Source organism: Bombina bombina, chromosome 4 (genome assembly GCF_027579735.1).
Source record: "Bombina bombina isolate aBomBom1 chromosome 4, aBomBom1.pri, whole genome shotgun sequence".
In the NCBI taxonomy this organism is placed as follows: domain Eukaryota; kingdom Metazoa; phylum Chordata; class Amphibia; order Anura; family Bombinatoridae; genus Bombina; species Bombina bombina.
In genome coordinates this window covers 32,019,509-32,033,255 of record NC_069502.1, presented here as the reverse complement: position 1 = coordinate 32,033,255, position 13,747 = coordinate 32,019,509, and positions in this window count along the sequence as shown.

Here is a 13,747-nt window from a genome sequence, read left to right as displayed (position 1 = left end):
CATCAGTTTCAAGTGATTTATCATATAACTATAAAAAGCTGACAGGAAAATATCACCTGAGCATCTCTATGTAAAAAATCTCCTCAGCTCAGCAGAGTAAGTTCTGTGTAAAAAGCTATACTCAGCTACTCCCAGCTGCAGGTAAAAAAAAAAAAAAAATGAAGAAATGAACAGCAGCCAATCAGCATCAGCAGTGCTGAGGTCATGAACTCTTACTGTGATCTCATGAGATTTGACTTAACTCTCATGAGATTTCATAGTAAGCTTCCTTTACCTGATTGGTGAAATAATATGAGAGTTCACGAGGCTCCTCCCCTAAGCTGTCCCAAGACAGACACACTAATATGCTGCTTAGAAATCCTTTACAATGGGAGGTGGCTACTGCGGAACTTTTGAGGTAAAATATCTTTCTTTTTTACATAGAGATGTTTAGGTGATATTTTCTAGTCAGCTTTTTACAGCTATGCTGCATCACTTTCAAGTGTTTAAACATTTGGGTATTATGGCCCTTTAAGTATGCACCGTGCACCAGCATTTTAAACACAGCACGTGCTCAGAGAGCCTAAGGTGCTTTTACCATCTGGTAATGACTCAATTTGTTAATTGCTGACATGATACAAGCCCCAGTAATGATCTGAGCAGCTGCATTATTTAAAATGCGGGGGCAGTGAGAATATCTAGTTATGCTTCACATGCAAAGAAAAATGTTAACACTAAAACAGTGATAACTTTTACTAGAAGCTTGTTTGCTAATACTTGTATATTGCAAATATGTTTCTATTCAAAGATTTAATTAATCTATGTGCATTTAAATTTTGACTGGAATGTCCCTTTAAGTCAGCGTATCTTCAGAAGTCAGCGTATCTTCAGAAGTCAGCGTATCTTCAGAAGTCAGCGTATCTTCAGAAGTCAGCGTATCTTCAGAAGTCAGCGTATCATTTAGGTCAGTGTATCCTAGATGTTAGAGTATCACAGAAATTAGTGTATCCCTGCTACAAAAAGTTTGAGGGTAAACTGCTGTTGGGAACTGGAAGAGCAGATATTACTCTTTATGGCTGGTGGGAATATCCCTCTGCTTCATAATCTATTCAGGTTTGAACCATCTCTCCTTCATCCTGCTGTGTAAGGGCTTAAAGTGCTGGGTCAACATTGGCAGGATCTCAATAGATCCACAAAGAGCGGGTATTAAACAAACTTAGGTACTTTGTTACAACCAGCTTCATTACTTCTCATGTTATGTGTCCATGTGGTGTTAATAACCAGTCATGATTGTATGACCCCTGTTCTAATAACTACTGGTAAATATAGCCATTTTATATAGATAAATGTGTTACCCCTATATGTTGGGGGATCATCTTATTCCCCAATTTACCTGCTACCTAATGATCCCTAACAACAACACCCAGCAAAATAAATCCTTACAGCAAACATTGCAATAAATTCCAACCTCTCAATACACCACCTTGGAACTATCTTCCTATCTCTTGGACCCCTTCACTGTAATTAACAAAAATTGGCTCAGATCTTCACTTGCTAATAAAAGACTCTTGATCCTCTGATCACTTTTAACCCTTGAGAGACCCACAACTGAGAACATGATTTAGCACCCATAGACACTACCTTGCACAATTTGCCATTACATACCTAGGATTCAGTGTGGACCCTATAAAAGTAATCTACGTAAAATACCCCAATGTTAAAAAAACATAATTTATTCTTACCTGATAAATGTATTTATTTCTTGACACGGTGAGTCCATGGATCATCTTAATTACTGTTGGGAATATCACTCCTGACCAGCGGGAGGAGGCAAAGAGCACCACAGCAAAGATGTTAAATATCACTCCCCTACCCACAATCCCCAGTCATTCGACTAAAGGGAAAGGAGAAAAAAAGTAATCTAAGGTGCAGAGGTGCCTGAAGTTTATAGAAAAGCAAACTGTCTAAAAAACAGGGCGGGCCTTGGACTCATCGTGTCAAGAAATACATTTATCAGGTAAGAATAGATTATATTTTCTTTCTAATGACACAGTGAGTCCACGGATCATCTTAATTACTGTTGGGAACCAATACCCAAGCTAGAGGACACAGATTATAAGGGAGGGACAAGACAGTTAACCTAAACAGAAGGCACCACTGCTTGAAGAACCTTTCTCCCAAAAGAAGCCTCTGCTGAAGCAAAAGTATCAAATTTGTAAAATTTAGAAAAAGTATGCAAAGATGACCAAGTCGCAGCCTTGCAAAGCTGATCTACAGAAGCTCCATTTTTGAAAGCCCAAGTAGATGAAACAGCCCTCGTGGAATGAGCCGTGATTCTCTCAGGAGGCTGCTGACCAGCAGTCTCATATGCCAAGCGAATAATACTCCTCAACCAACAAGAAAGAGAAGTAGCCGTAGCTTTCTTACCCTTACACTTCCCAGAAAAGACAACAAATAAAGAAAAAGACTGGCAAAAATCCTTAGTCGCCTGCAATTAAAATTTCAATACACAAACCACATACAGTTTGTGCAACAAATGTTCCTTATGAGAAGGATTAGGACACAAAGAAGGAACAACTATCTCTTGATTAATATTCTTATCAGAAACAACCTTGGGAAGAAACCCCAAAGCAGTACGCAGAACTACCTTATCAGAGTGAAACATAAGAAAAGGCGATTCATAATGTAAGGCTGAAACCCCCGAAACTCTCTGAACCGAAGAAATAGCCACCAGAAACAAAACCTTCCAAGATAACATCTTAATATCCAAAGAATGCATAGGTTCAAACGGAGCCTGTTGAAGAACTCTAAGAACCAAATAAAGACTCCAAGATGGAGTAGAAGACTTAAACAGAGGCCAAATTCTAACCAAGGCCTGACAAAAAGAATGAACATCTGGCACATCCGCCAGGCGCTTGTGCAATAAAATAGATAAAGTAGAAATTTAACCCTTCACGGTTCTAGCAGATAAACCTTTCTCCAAACCCTCCTGGAGAAAAGACAAAATCCTATGAATCCTAACTCTATTCCACGAGTAGCCTTTGGATTCACACCAATACAAATATTTATGCCAAATCTTATAATAAATCTTCCTAGTCACAGGCTTACGAACCTGAATCATAGTCTCACTGACTGACTCAGAAAAACCATGCTTAGAAAGAATTAAGCGTTCAATCTTCAAGCAGTCAGCTTCAGAGAAGCAAGATTTGAAGGAAGGGACCCTGCAGAAGCAGGTTCTTCTTTAATAGAAGACGCCAAGGTGGAAGGGAAGACATCTCCACCAGATCTACAAACCAGATTCTGCAAGGCCACGCCAGAGCAATGAGAATCACTGATGCCCTCTCTTGTTTGACCCGAGCAATGACACGAGGAAGAAGAGAAAACGGAGGAAACACATATGCCAGACTGAAAGTCCAAGGAACTGCCAGAGCATCTATCAGAACAGCCTGAGGATCCTTTGAGCTCGACCCGTACCTGGCATGCGTGGTTACAATCACCCAGGCAAGTCTGCAAAAGCAAGTTCCCTGAGAGAGAAGATCCTGAGACAACCACAATGGAAGAGAATCTCTGGACACCTGATCTAGAACAATCTTTGGAGATAGATCCGCATAATACCCGTTCCACTGCCTGAGCAAGAATAACTGCAGAGGTCTGAGATGGAACCAAGCAAACGGAATGATGTCCATGACTGAAACCATCAGACCAATAACCTCCATGCACTTAGCCACTGACAGTCGAGGAAGGGACTGAAGAGAAAGACACATTGAAAATCTTTGACTTTCTTGCTTCTGTCAGAAAAATTTTAATCTCTAGAGAATCTATAATGGTCCCCAAAAATACCCCTCTTGTAGTCGGAATTAAGGAACTTTTTCCTAAATTCACCATCCAACCGTGGGAGCGCAGAAAAAGGAAATTTATGCTTACCTGATAAATTGATTTCTTCTACGATACGACAAGTCCACGGATTCATCCTTACTTGTGGGATATTATCCTCCTGCTAACAGGAAGTGGCAAAGAGCACCAAAGCAGAGCTGTATATAGAGCTCCTCCCTTCTCTCCACCCCCAGTCATTCGACCGAAGGTATAGGAAGAGAAAAGAAAAGCTAAAAGGTGCAGAGGTCACTGAAGTTTGAAAACAAAAATATAATCTGTCTAAAATGACAGGGATGGACGTGGACTCGTCGTATCGTAGAAGAAATCAATTTATCAGATAAGCATAAATTTCCTTTTCTTCTACTAGATATGACGAGTCCACGGATTCATCCTTACTTGTGGGATACAATACCAAAGCAACAGGACATGGATGAACGGGAGGGAAAAGACAGATACCTAAACGGAAGGCACCACTGCTTGAAGAACTTTTCTCCCAAAAATAGCCTCCGAAGAAGCAAAAGTATCAAATTTGGAAAATTTGGAAAAAGTATGAAGGGAGGACCAAGTCGCAGCCTTACAAATCTGTTCAACAGAAGCATCGTTTTTAAAAGCCCATGTGGAAGCCACCGCTCTAGTAGAATGAGCCGTAATCTTTTCAGGAGACTGCTGTCCAGCAGTCTTGTATGCCAGGCGGATGATGCTTTCCAACCAAAAAGAAAGAGAGGTAGCCGTAGCTTTTTGACCGCTACGCTTTCCAGAATAAACAATGAATAGAGAAGATGTTTGACGGAAATCCTTGGTCGCTTGTAAGTAAAATTTCAAGGTACGAACCACGTCCAAGTTATGTATCAGACGTTCCTTCTTAGACAAAGGATTAGGACACAAGGAAGGAACAACAATTTCCTGATTAATATTCTTATTTGAAACAACCTTAGGAAGGAATCCAGGTTTAGTACGCAAAACCACCTTATCAGAATGGAATATAAGATAAGGCAGAAAGCTCAGAAACCCTTTGAGCAGAAGAGATAGCAACTAAGAACAAAACTTTCCAAGATAAAAGCTTAATATCCATGGAATCCCCGCTTAGATAAAATCAAGCGTGCAATCTCCAGGCAGTCAGCTGCAGAGAATTTAGATTTAGATGTTGGAACGGACCTTGGATGAGAAGGTCCTGTCTCAATGGCAGTTTCCACGGTGGCAGAGATGACATGTCCACTAGATCTGCATACCAAGTCCTGCGTGGCCACACAGGCGCTATCAGGATTACTAAAGCTCTTTCCTGTTTGATTCTTGCAATCAGATGAGGTAGGAGAGGAAATGGAGGAAACACATAAGCCAGGTTGAACGACCAAGGTACTGCTAGAGCATCTATCAGTACAGCTTGGGGATCCCTTGACCTGGACCCGTAACGAGGAAGATTGGAATTCTGACGAGAACATTCGCTTCCCAGTTCTCTACTCCTGGAATATAGATTGCTAATAGGTGGCAAGAGTGAGTCTCCGCCCATCAGATTATCTTTGAAACCTCTATCATCACTAGAGAACTCTTTGTTCCCCCTTGATGATTGATATATGCTACAGTCGTGATATTGTCTGACTGAATTTGGCCAAGGCCAACTGAGGCCACGCCTGAAGCGCGTTGAATATTGCTCTCAGTTCCAGAATATTGATTGGTAATAGGGACTCCTTCTGAGTCCAAACACCCTGAGCCTTCAGGGAATTCCAGACTGCACCCCAGCCCAAGAGGCTGGTGTCCGTCGTCACTATGACCCATGCTGGCCTGCAGAAACATTCCCTGGGACAGATGATCCTGTGACAACCACCAAAGAAGAGAGTCTCTGGTCTCTAGGTCCAGATTTATCTGAGGAGATAAATTTGCATAATCCCCATTCCACTGTCTGAGCATGCACAGCTGCAGTGGTCTGAGATGAAAGCGAGCAAACGGAACGATGTCCATTGCCGCTAACATTAACCCAATGACCTCCATACACTGCGCCACTGATGGCCGAGGAATGGACTGAAGTTCTCGGCAAGTAGTTAGAATCTTTAACTTTCTGACCTCCGTCAGAAAAATTTTCATGTCTACCGAGTCTATCAGAGTTCCCAAGAATGGAACTCTTGTTAGTGGAACTAGTGAACTCTTTTCTATATTCACTTTCCAACCGTGAGTTCTTAGAACTGCCAACACGATGTCCGTGTGAGATTTGGTCAGGTGATAAGTTGACGCCTGGATCAAAATATCGTCCAGATAGGGCGCCACTGCTATGCCCTGCGGCCTGAGAACCGCCAGAAGGGACCCTAACACCTTTGTGAAGATTCTGGGAGCTGTGGCCAACCCGAAAGGAAGGGCCACGAACTGATAATGTTCGTCCAGAAAGGCGAACCTTAGAAACTGATGATGATCCTTGTGGATAGGAATGTGAAGATACGCATCCTTTAGGTCCACGGTGGTCATATATTGACCCTCCTGGATCATTAGTAAAATTGTTCGTATAGTCTCCATCTTGAACGATGGGATTCTGAGAAATTTGTTTAGGCATTTGAGATCTAAAATCGGTCTGAAGGTTCCCTCTTTTTTGGGAACCACAAACAGATTTGAGTAAAACCCCTGTCCCTGTTCTAGTTTTGGAATTGGGCAAATTACACCCATGGTATAGAGGTCTTTTACACAGCGTAAGAACGCCTCTCTTTTTGTTTGGTCTACAGACAAACGTGAAAGATGAAATCTCCCTCTTGGGAGAAAATCCTTGAATTCTAGCCGATACCCCTGGGTCACAATTTCTAATGCCCAGGGATCCTGAACATCCCTTGCCCAAGCCTGAGTGAAGAGAGAAAGTCTGCCCCCTACTAAATCCGGTCCCGGATCGGGGGCTGCCCCTTCATGCTGTCTTGGTAGCAGCAGCGGACTTCTTAACTTGTTTACCTTTATTCCAGGCCTGGTTAGGTTTCCACAGACTGACTTGGATTGTGCAAAATTCCCCTCCTGCTTTGTGGTGGAAGAGGAAGTAGAGAGGGTCCACCTTTAAAGTTTCGAAAGGAGCGAAAATTATTTTGTTTAGCCTTCATCTTAACAGTCTTATCCTGAGGTAGGGCATGACCTTTACCTCCAGTAATGTCAGAAATGATTTCCTTCAGTTCAGGCCCGAATAGGGTCTTGCCTTTAAAAGGAATAGCTAAAAGCTTAGATTTTGATGATACATCAGCAGACCAAGATTTAAGCCATAACGCTCTACGCGCTAAAATGGCAAAGCCTGCATTTTTCACCGCTAATTTAGCCATTTGAAAAGCGGCATTAGTAATAAAAGAATTAGCTAGCTTGAGAGCCTTAATTCTATCCAAAATATCATCTAATGGGGTCTCAACCTTAAGAGACTCCTCTAGAGCCTCGAACCAAAAGCTGCTGCAGTAGTAACTGGAACAATGCACGCTATAGGTAGTAGAAGAAAACCCTGATGAATAAACAATTTCCTTAGAAGACCCTCCAATTTTTTATCCATAGGATCTTTGAAAGCACAACTGTCCTCAATAGGTATAGTTGTATGCTTAGCTAGGGTAGAAATAGCTCCCTCCACCTTAGGGACCATTTGTCAAGAATCCCGAATGGTGTCAGATGTGGGAAACATTTTCTTAAAAGTAGGAGGGGGAAGAGAACGGAATGCCTGGTCTATCCCATTCCTTAGTAACAATGTCCGAAATTATTTTAGGGACTGGAAAAACATCAGTGTAAGTAGGTACCTCTAGATATTTATCCATCTTACACAATTTCTCTGGTGGTATCACAATAGGGTCACAATCATCCAGAGTCGCTAAAACCTCCCGGAGTAACAGGCGTTCAAGCATAAATTTAAAGGACATCACGTCCGAGTCTGTCTGAGGTAATACATTTCCTGAATCTGAAAGCTCTCCCTCAGACAGCAATTCCCCGACCCCCAAATCAGAACACTGTGAGGGTACATCGGAAATGGCCAATAAAGCATCAGAGGGCTCAGCATTTACCTTAATACCGGACCTACTGTGCTTACCTTGTAAACCTGGCAGTTTAGATAATACCTCTGTAAGGGTAGTAGACATAACTGCAGCCATGTCTTGCAGAGTAAAAGAATTAGATGCACTAGAAGTACTTGGCGTCGCTTGAGTGGGCGTTAGAGGTTGTGACACTTGGGGAGAATTGGATGGCATAATCTGATTCTCTTCAGACTGGGAATCATCCTTAGACATACTTTTATCACTTAAAATATGTTCTTTGCAATGTAAGGCCCTTTCAGTACATGAGGGACACAATGTAAGTGGGGGTTCCACAATGGCTTCTAAACACATAGAGCATTGACTTTCCTCAATGTCAGACATGTTGAACAGGCTAGTAATAACCACAAGAAGTCTTGAAAACACTTTATTTATTGAAAAAAACAACAATTTTGAAAAACGGTACTGCGCCTTTAAGAAGTAAAAAAACGCATAATTTTTCCAAATCTGCTTTAAAATGCTAAAACGCTCACAATTTTAGCATATATCTATCTTATATTGTAGCCTAAGATTGCACCACAAGTAAGGGACAAATTAACCCTCTATAAGCAAAACGTTATTCCAAAACATTATAAAAATTGAATTAACAACCCCCTGCACCTCGCCACAGCTCTGCTGTGGCGCCTACCTGCCCTCAGGGGCCTGAGAAATTTCCCTATGACTCCATTAGCTTATGTCTTCAGTTTGGGCCCAACCGGAGCTGAAGTTTGCTGCCTTCATGTGAAAATCAACTGCGCATCTGAGGCGCGAAAATTAGGCCCCGTCCATCATATGCGATGTCTCAGCCTAAAAAAACGCTATGAAGCGGTATAGGAACTAGCCATGTGGGTACTTGCATCTAAAATAAATATATAAGCCATGTGAAACCTCCAGTATAATGCCCAGTAACAGTGAACATAAAAAACGTTTCTGCCATAAAAACGTTATGTTGCCCCAGTGTCTAACCATGCTGCCATCCTTTGCTGCATTTAGCCCAAAAACATTCATACACAGGTCTCCAGTAAAACCCCTTCTTATACATAGGATTACTGCTTACCCTTTCCCTCATGGGAACTATGTCAGCCTGTTCTGAAATATCACAGTCTCTTCAGAAATAAATGACTGAACATAACTCAATGCTTGTAGCATGAAAAACATTCCCCCCACTGAAGCTTCTCTAGTACTCCTCAGCCATTCTGTGGGAACTCATCTGGATCTTAGTGACAACTGCTAAGATCATCAACCTCCAGGCAGAAATCTTCTTCCATCTGCTGCCTGAGGAAAAATAGTACTCACCGGTACCATTTAAAATAAAAAAGTCTTGCTTGAAGAAAATAAAAACTATCATTTTAACAGCTCTTTCAATTTACCTCTTCCTATTACTAGTATAGGCAAAGAGAATGACTGGGGGTGGAGAGAAGGGAGGAGCTATATATATACAGCTCTGCTGTGGTGCTCTTTGCCACTTCCTGTTAACAGGAGGATAATATCCCACAAGTAAGGATGAATCCGTTGACTCGTCGTATCTAGTAGAAGAAATAGAGTTTGCTAGTTGAAAAGATGGAGCCTGATCTAGAATGTTGTCCAGATAAGGAGTCACTGCAACACCCTTCAATCGAAGCAACGCCACCAATGCTCCCAGGACCTTTGAAAACATTCTGGGAGCTGTTGCCAGACCAAAAGGAAGAGCTACAAAATGAAAATGTTTGTCTAGAAATGCAAATCTTAGGAACCGGTGATGATCCCTGTGAACGGGAATATGCAGATACGCATCCTTTAGATCCACTGTGGTCATGAACTGACCTTCCTGAACCAAAGGAAGAATGGAACAAATAGTTTCCATCTTGATAGCCGGAACCCTGAGAAACTTGTTTACACTCTCGAGATCTAAAATAGGTATGAAAGTTCCTATCTTTTTGGGAACGACGAAGAGATTGGAATAAAAACCCAGACCCTGTTCCTGATCCGGAACTGGAACTATCACTCCCATGTCGGAAAAATTCTTAACACAACGTAAGAACGCCTATCCTTTTATCTGGTTTGCAGATGACCAGGAGATAAGAAACCTGCCTCTGGGAGGAAAATTCTTGAACTCCAGTCTGTAAACCTTGTACACGATATCTACCACCCAGGGATCCTGAACATCTCGAACCCAAGCTTGAGCGAAGAAAGAGTCTGCCCCCCACAAGATCCATTCCCAGATCAAGGGCAGACCCTTCATGCTGAATTTGAGTCAGCAACAGGCTTCCTGGACTGCTTCCCTTATTCCAAAACTGATTTGACTTCCAAGATGGCTTGGACTGTTCCTGCTTGGAGGAAGAAGAGGAAGATTTGACAGAGAAGTTACGAAAGGAACGAAAATTACTCTGCCGACCCTTCTGTTTATTTCTTTTATCTTGAGGAATAGAATGCCCCTTCCCTCCCGTAATATCAGAAATAATCTCAGCCAAACCTGGCCCAAACAACGTCTTACCCTTGTAAGGAATAGACAAAAGCTTAGACTTTGGAGGACACATCCGCAGACCAGGATTTTAACCATAAAACTCTGCGAGCTAAAATAGCAAAACCAGAAATTTTAGCTCACAACTTGATGACCTGTAGAGAAGCATCTGCAATAAAGGTATTAGCCAACTTCAAAGCCTTGATTCTATCTTGAATTTCTTCAAGAGGAGTATCTTGCTGAATAGAATCAGACAATGCATCAAACCAATATGCCGCCACACTAGTAACCGTAGCAATACATGCAGCCGGATGCCATTGCTACCCCTGGTGTACATAAATCTTTTTAAGCAAAGCTTCCAACTTCTTATCTATAGGCTCTTTTAAAGGAACAGCTGTCCTCAATAGGAATAGTGGTCCTCTTGGTCAGAGTGGAAATTGCTACATCCACCTTAGGAACCATCTGCCAAGATTCCTTAATAGAATCAGCAATAGGAAACATCTTCGTAAAAATTGGAGAAGGGGAAAAAGGAATCCCAGGCTCCTCCCATTCTCGTGCAATAATATCTGAAACACGATCTGGTATAGGAAAGGGACATCAAAAAACTTATTAAGTTTACTAGATTTCTTAGGAATAACCATGACTGATGCCTCAGTCATCCAAGGTAGCCAAAACCTCCTTGAGTAACAAACTGAGGTTCTCCAATTTAAACCTAAAGGAAACAACCTCAGGATCAGAAGAAGGATTTACCAGAATCCAAGATTTCACCCTCAGATGCTACTGAAGTATCTTCTCCTCAGACTTATGAGAAGAAACACTAGACACAATAGCAACAGAATCAGAAACCTTATACTTCCTCTTGCGCTTCCCCTGTAACATAGGAAAAGCAGACAAAGCCTCAGATACTGCTGAGGATATATAGGTAGTCATATCCTGCAAGGAAAAAACAACCTGAGACGAAACACAGGGCACTGCAGAAGATTGGGACGTATGAGGAGAAAGCTGCGGATTAGCCTGAACAGGAGACTCCTGAACAACATTCTCCTAGACAATGAAGGCTCAGAATCAAAAAGTCTGTCCTTGTAATGTTCTCTCAATATAAGAGGAACAAAAAGGGATAGGAGGCTCAACATTAGTATTTAAACATAGAGAACAAGCAACAGCTTGCAGGACCTCTTGGTCCATCTAATTCCAAAGGAAAAAACCTTAATCAATAAAAAATTCTAAGTTCAAATCAGAATTTTAATGAAACAAAACAATGTTACTGTCCCTTTAAATTTTAAACAGACTTTTTTTTCTTCCAAACTAGAAAATCCTTAAATAAACTGCACAATAAATCTTGCAGCAACAATTTTTGACTAAATGAATGCAAAAAGAGACACAAACATTATAGCCCCTGAAATTCAGACAGAAACTTAAATATAAAGAGTGCAACAGCCCCACAAAAAAACAGGCAACCTCCACACCTCAGCAAACTCTGCTGAGATGTCTACCTGACCTCCTTGCTGCCGGAAACAAAGTTATAAAATGATCCGGACCCCCATACAGCCACACCGGAGAGAACGCTGAACCACCTCTGAGGAGCTATGCAACAGAGCTGCAACATCCAGGAACAACAGGAAACAGCTAAAAGGGCGCCAAAATGCCCTTGCTATCTCAGATAAGCCCGCCTATTGTGGGTGTAGCCTAACAAACCTCCCAGTAGCCATTAATACACAAACAAAAAACATGTACACCAAAGTGAAAACATAATAAACTGAGCCTCCAAACATCCCCAGTGCCTGCAAAACTGCCATACAATAAACTGTTAACCTAGAGGGCTGATTGTATATTTATACAGAATTAACTGTTAAAGTGCCAAATTCTCCTATATCAAACAGGGAAAGAAATAGGCACTTACCTCAAAAATCTGTCTGGCAGCAGGAGGGGCTTCCTACCTCACATGGACCTGTGGAAAAAAGAAAAGGCTGAGTAAACTTATTCAAACTTTCAACCAAGGGCAGCATGAAACTACTTGGGAGGCACAGTGGGGATTATACCCCACAAGTTCCCAAATGCTTAAAAGCCACCACTTGCTCTACTGAAGAGACTGACATGGACTAAGGCTAAACCCCAAACAAAACCAGATCAAACTTGCTCCGCTTAAAAAATAACAAACTCTTGATTGAAGAATCAGACACCTAACTTTACCCCTCCTTGCAACTGATACAAGCAAAGAGAATGACTAGGGATTGTGGGTAGGGGGAGTGGTATTTAACAGCTTTTGCTGTGGTGCTCTTTGCCTCCTCCTGCTGGTCAGGAGTGATATTCCCAACAGTAATTACGATGATCCGTGGACTCACCATGTTATTAGAAAGAAAGAAATAATTTATGCCTATCTCATAAATTATTTTCTTGGCACAAATTCATTCATAACCTATGGTAAATACTTCACCTGGCCACCAGGAGGAGGCAGACACACCCCAAACAGAGCATTAAATAATCCTCCAACTTCCCCTACCCTCTCAGTAGTTCAAGCAGAGGATAAGGAAAAGTAGAGATATAAAAGGGGTAAAGAGGTGCGATAAGACTGTCACCACTACATTATTTCAGGGCAGGTTCGTGGACTCTCACTGCCAAGAAAGAAGATAATTTATCAGGTAACCACACATTATATTTTCTTTCTAAAGGCAGTGAGAGTCCACAAATTCATTCATAACCCATGGCAAACCAATACAGAATCTGTGGAGTCCACAAAATTTGTTAGGGAGGGAAAGGTAGGGAAGGCAGTCCTAAATACTAGGCACTACCGCTTGAAGAACCTCTCCCCCAAAAGATGCCTCAGCTAAGGCAAAAACATCAAATCTGTAAAATTTTGTGAAATTATGCAATAAAGATCAAGTAGCAGCTGTGAATATCTGCTCAACTGAAGACTCAGACCCAGGAAGAAGAAACCGCATGAGTAGAATGTGCCGTAATCTGTGATGGAGGCTGCTGACTCGCTTCTAAATAAGCCATGCAAATCAAACTTCAAAGCCAGAAGGATAGTGTAACAGCTGTGGCTTTCTGACCCTTGCACTTACCAGAATACAGGATAAACAAGGAAGAAGATTGACGAAAATCCTTGGTAGCATGAATATAGAACTTTAACAACATCCAGATTATGTAACTACCTCTCCTTAGATGAAGGAGGATTGCGACAAAAAGGACGGAAAAACTATTTCTTGATTGATATTGAGAGTTGAGACAATTTAACTGTAGGTAAAAAACAAACATCTTTGTCCAAAGTACAGCCTTATACGAATGAAACACTAGATAAGGTGGGTCACACTGGAGAGCAGACAATTCTGACACTCTATGAGCAGAGGAAATAGCTAAACAACACCTTTCAAGTAAGTAGCTTAATATCAATAGAATGCATGTTGAAGAACTCTACCAAGATTAAGGCTCCATGGAGGAGCAACAGGTTTAAAAA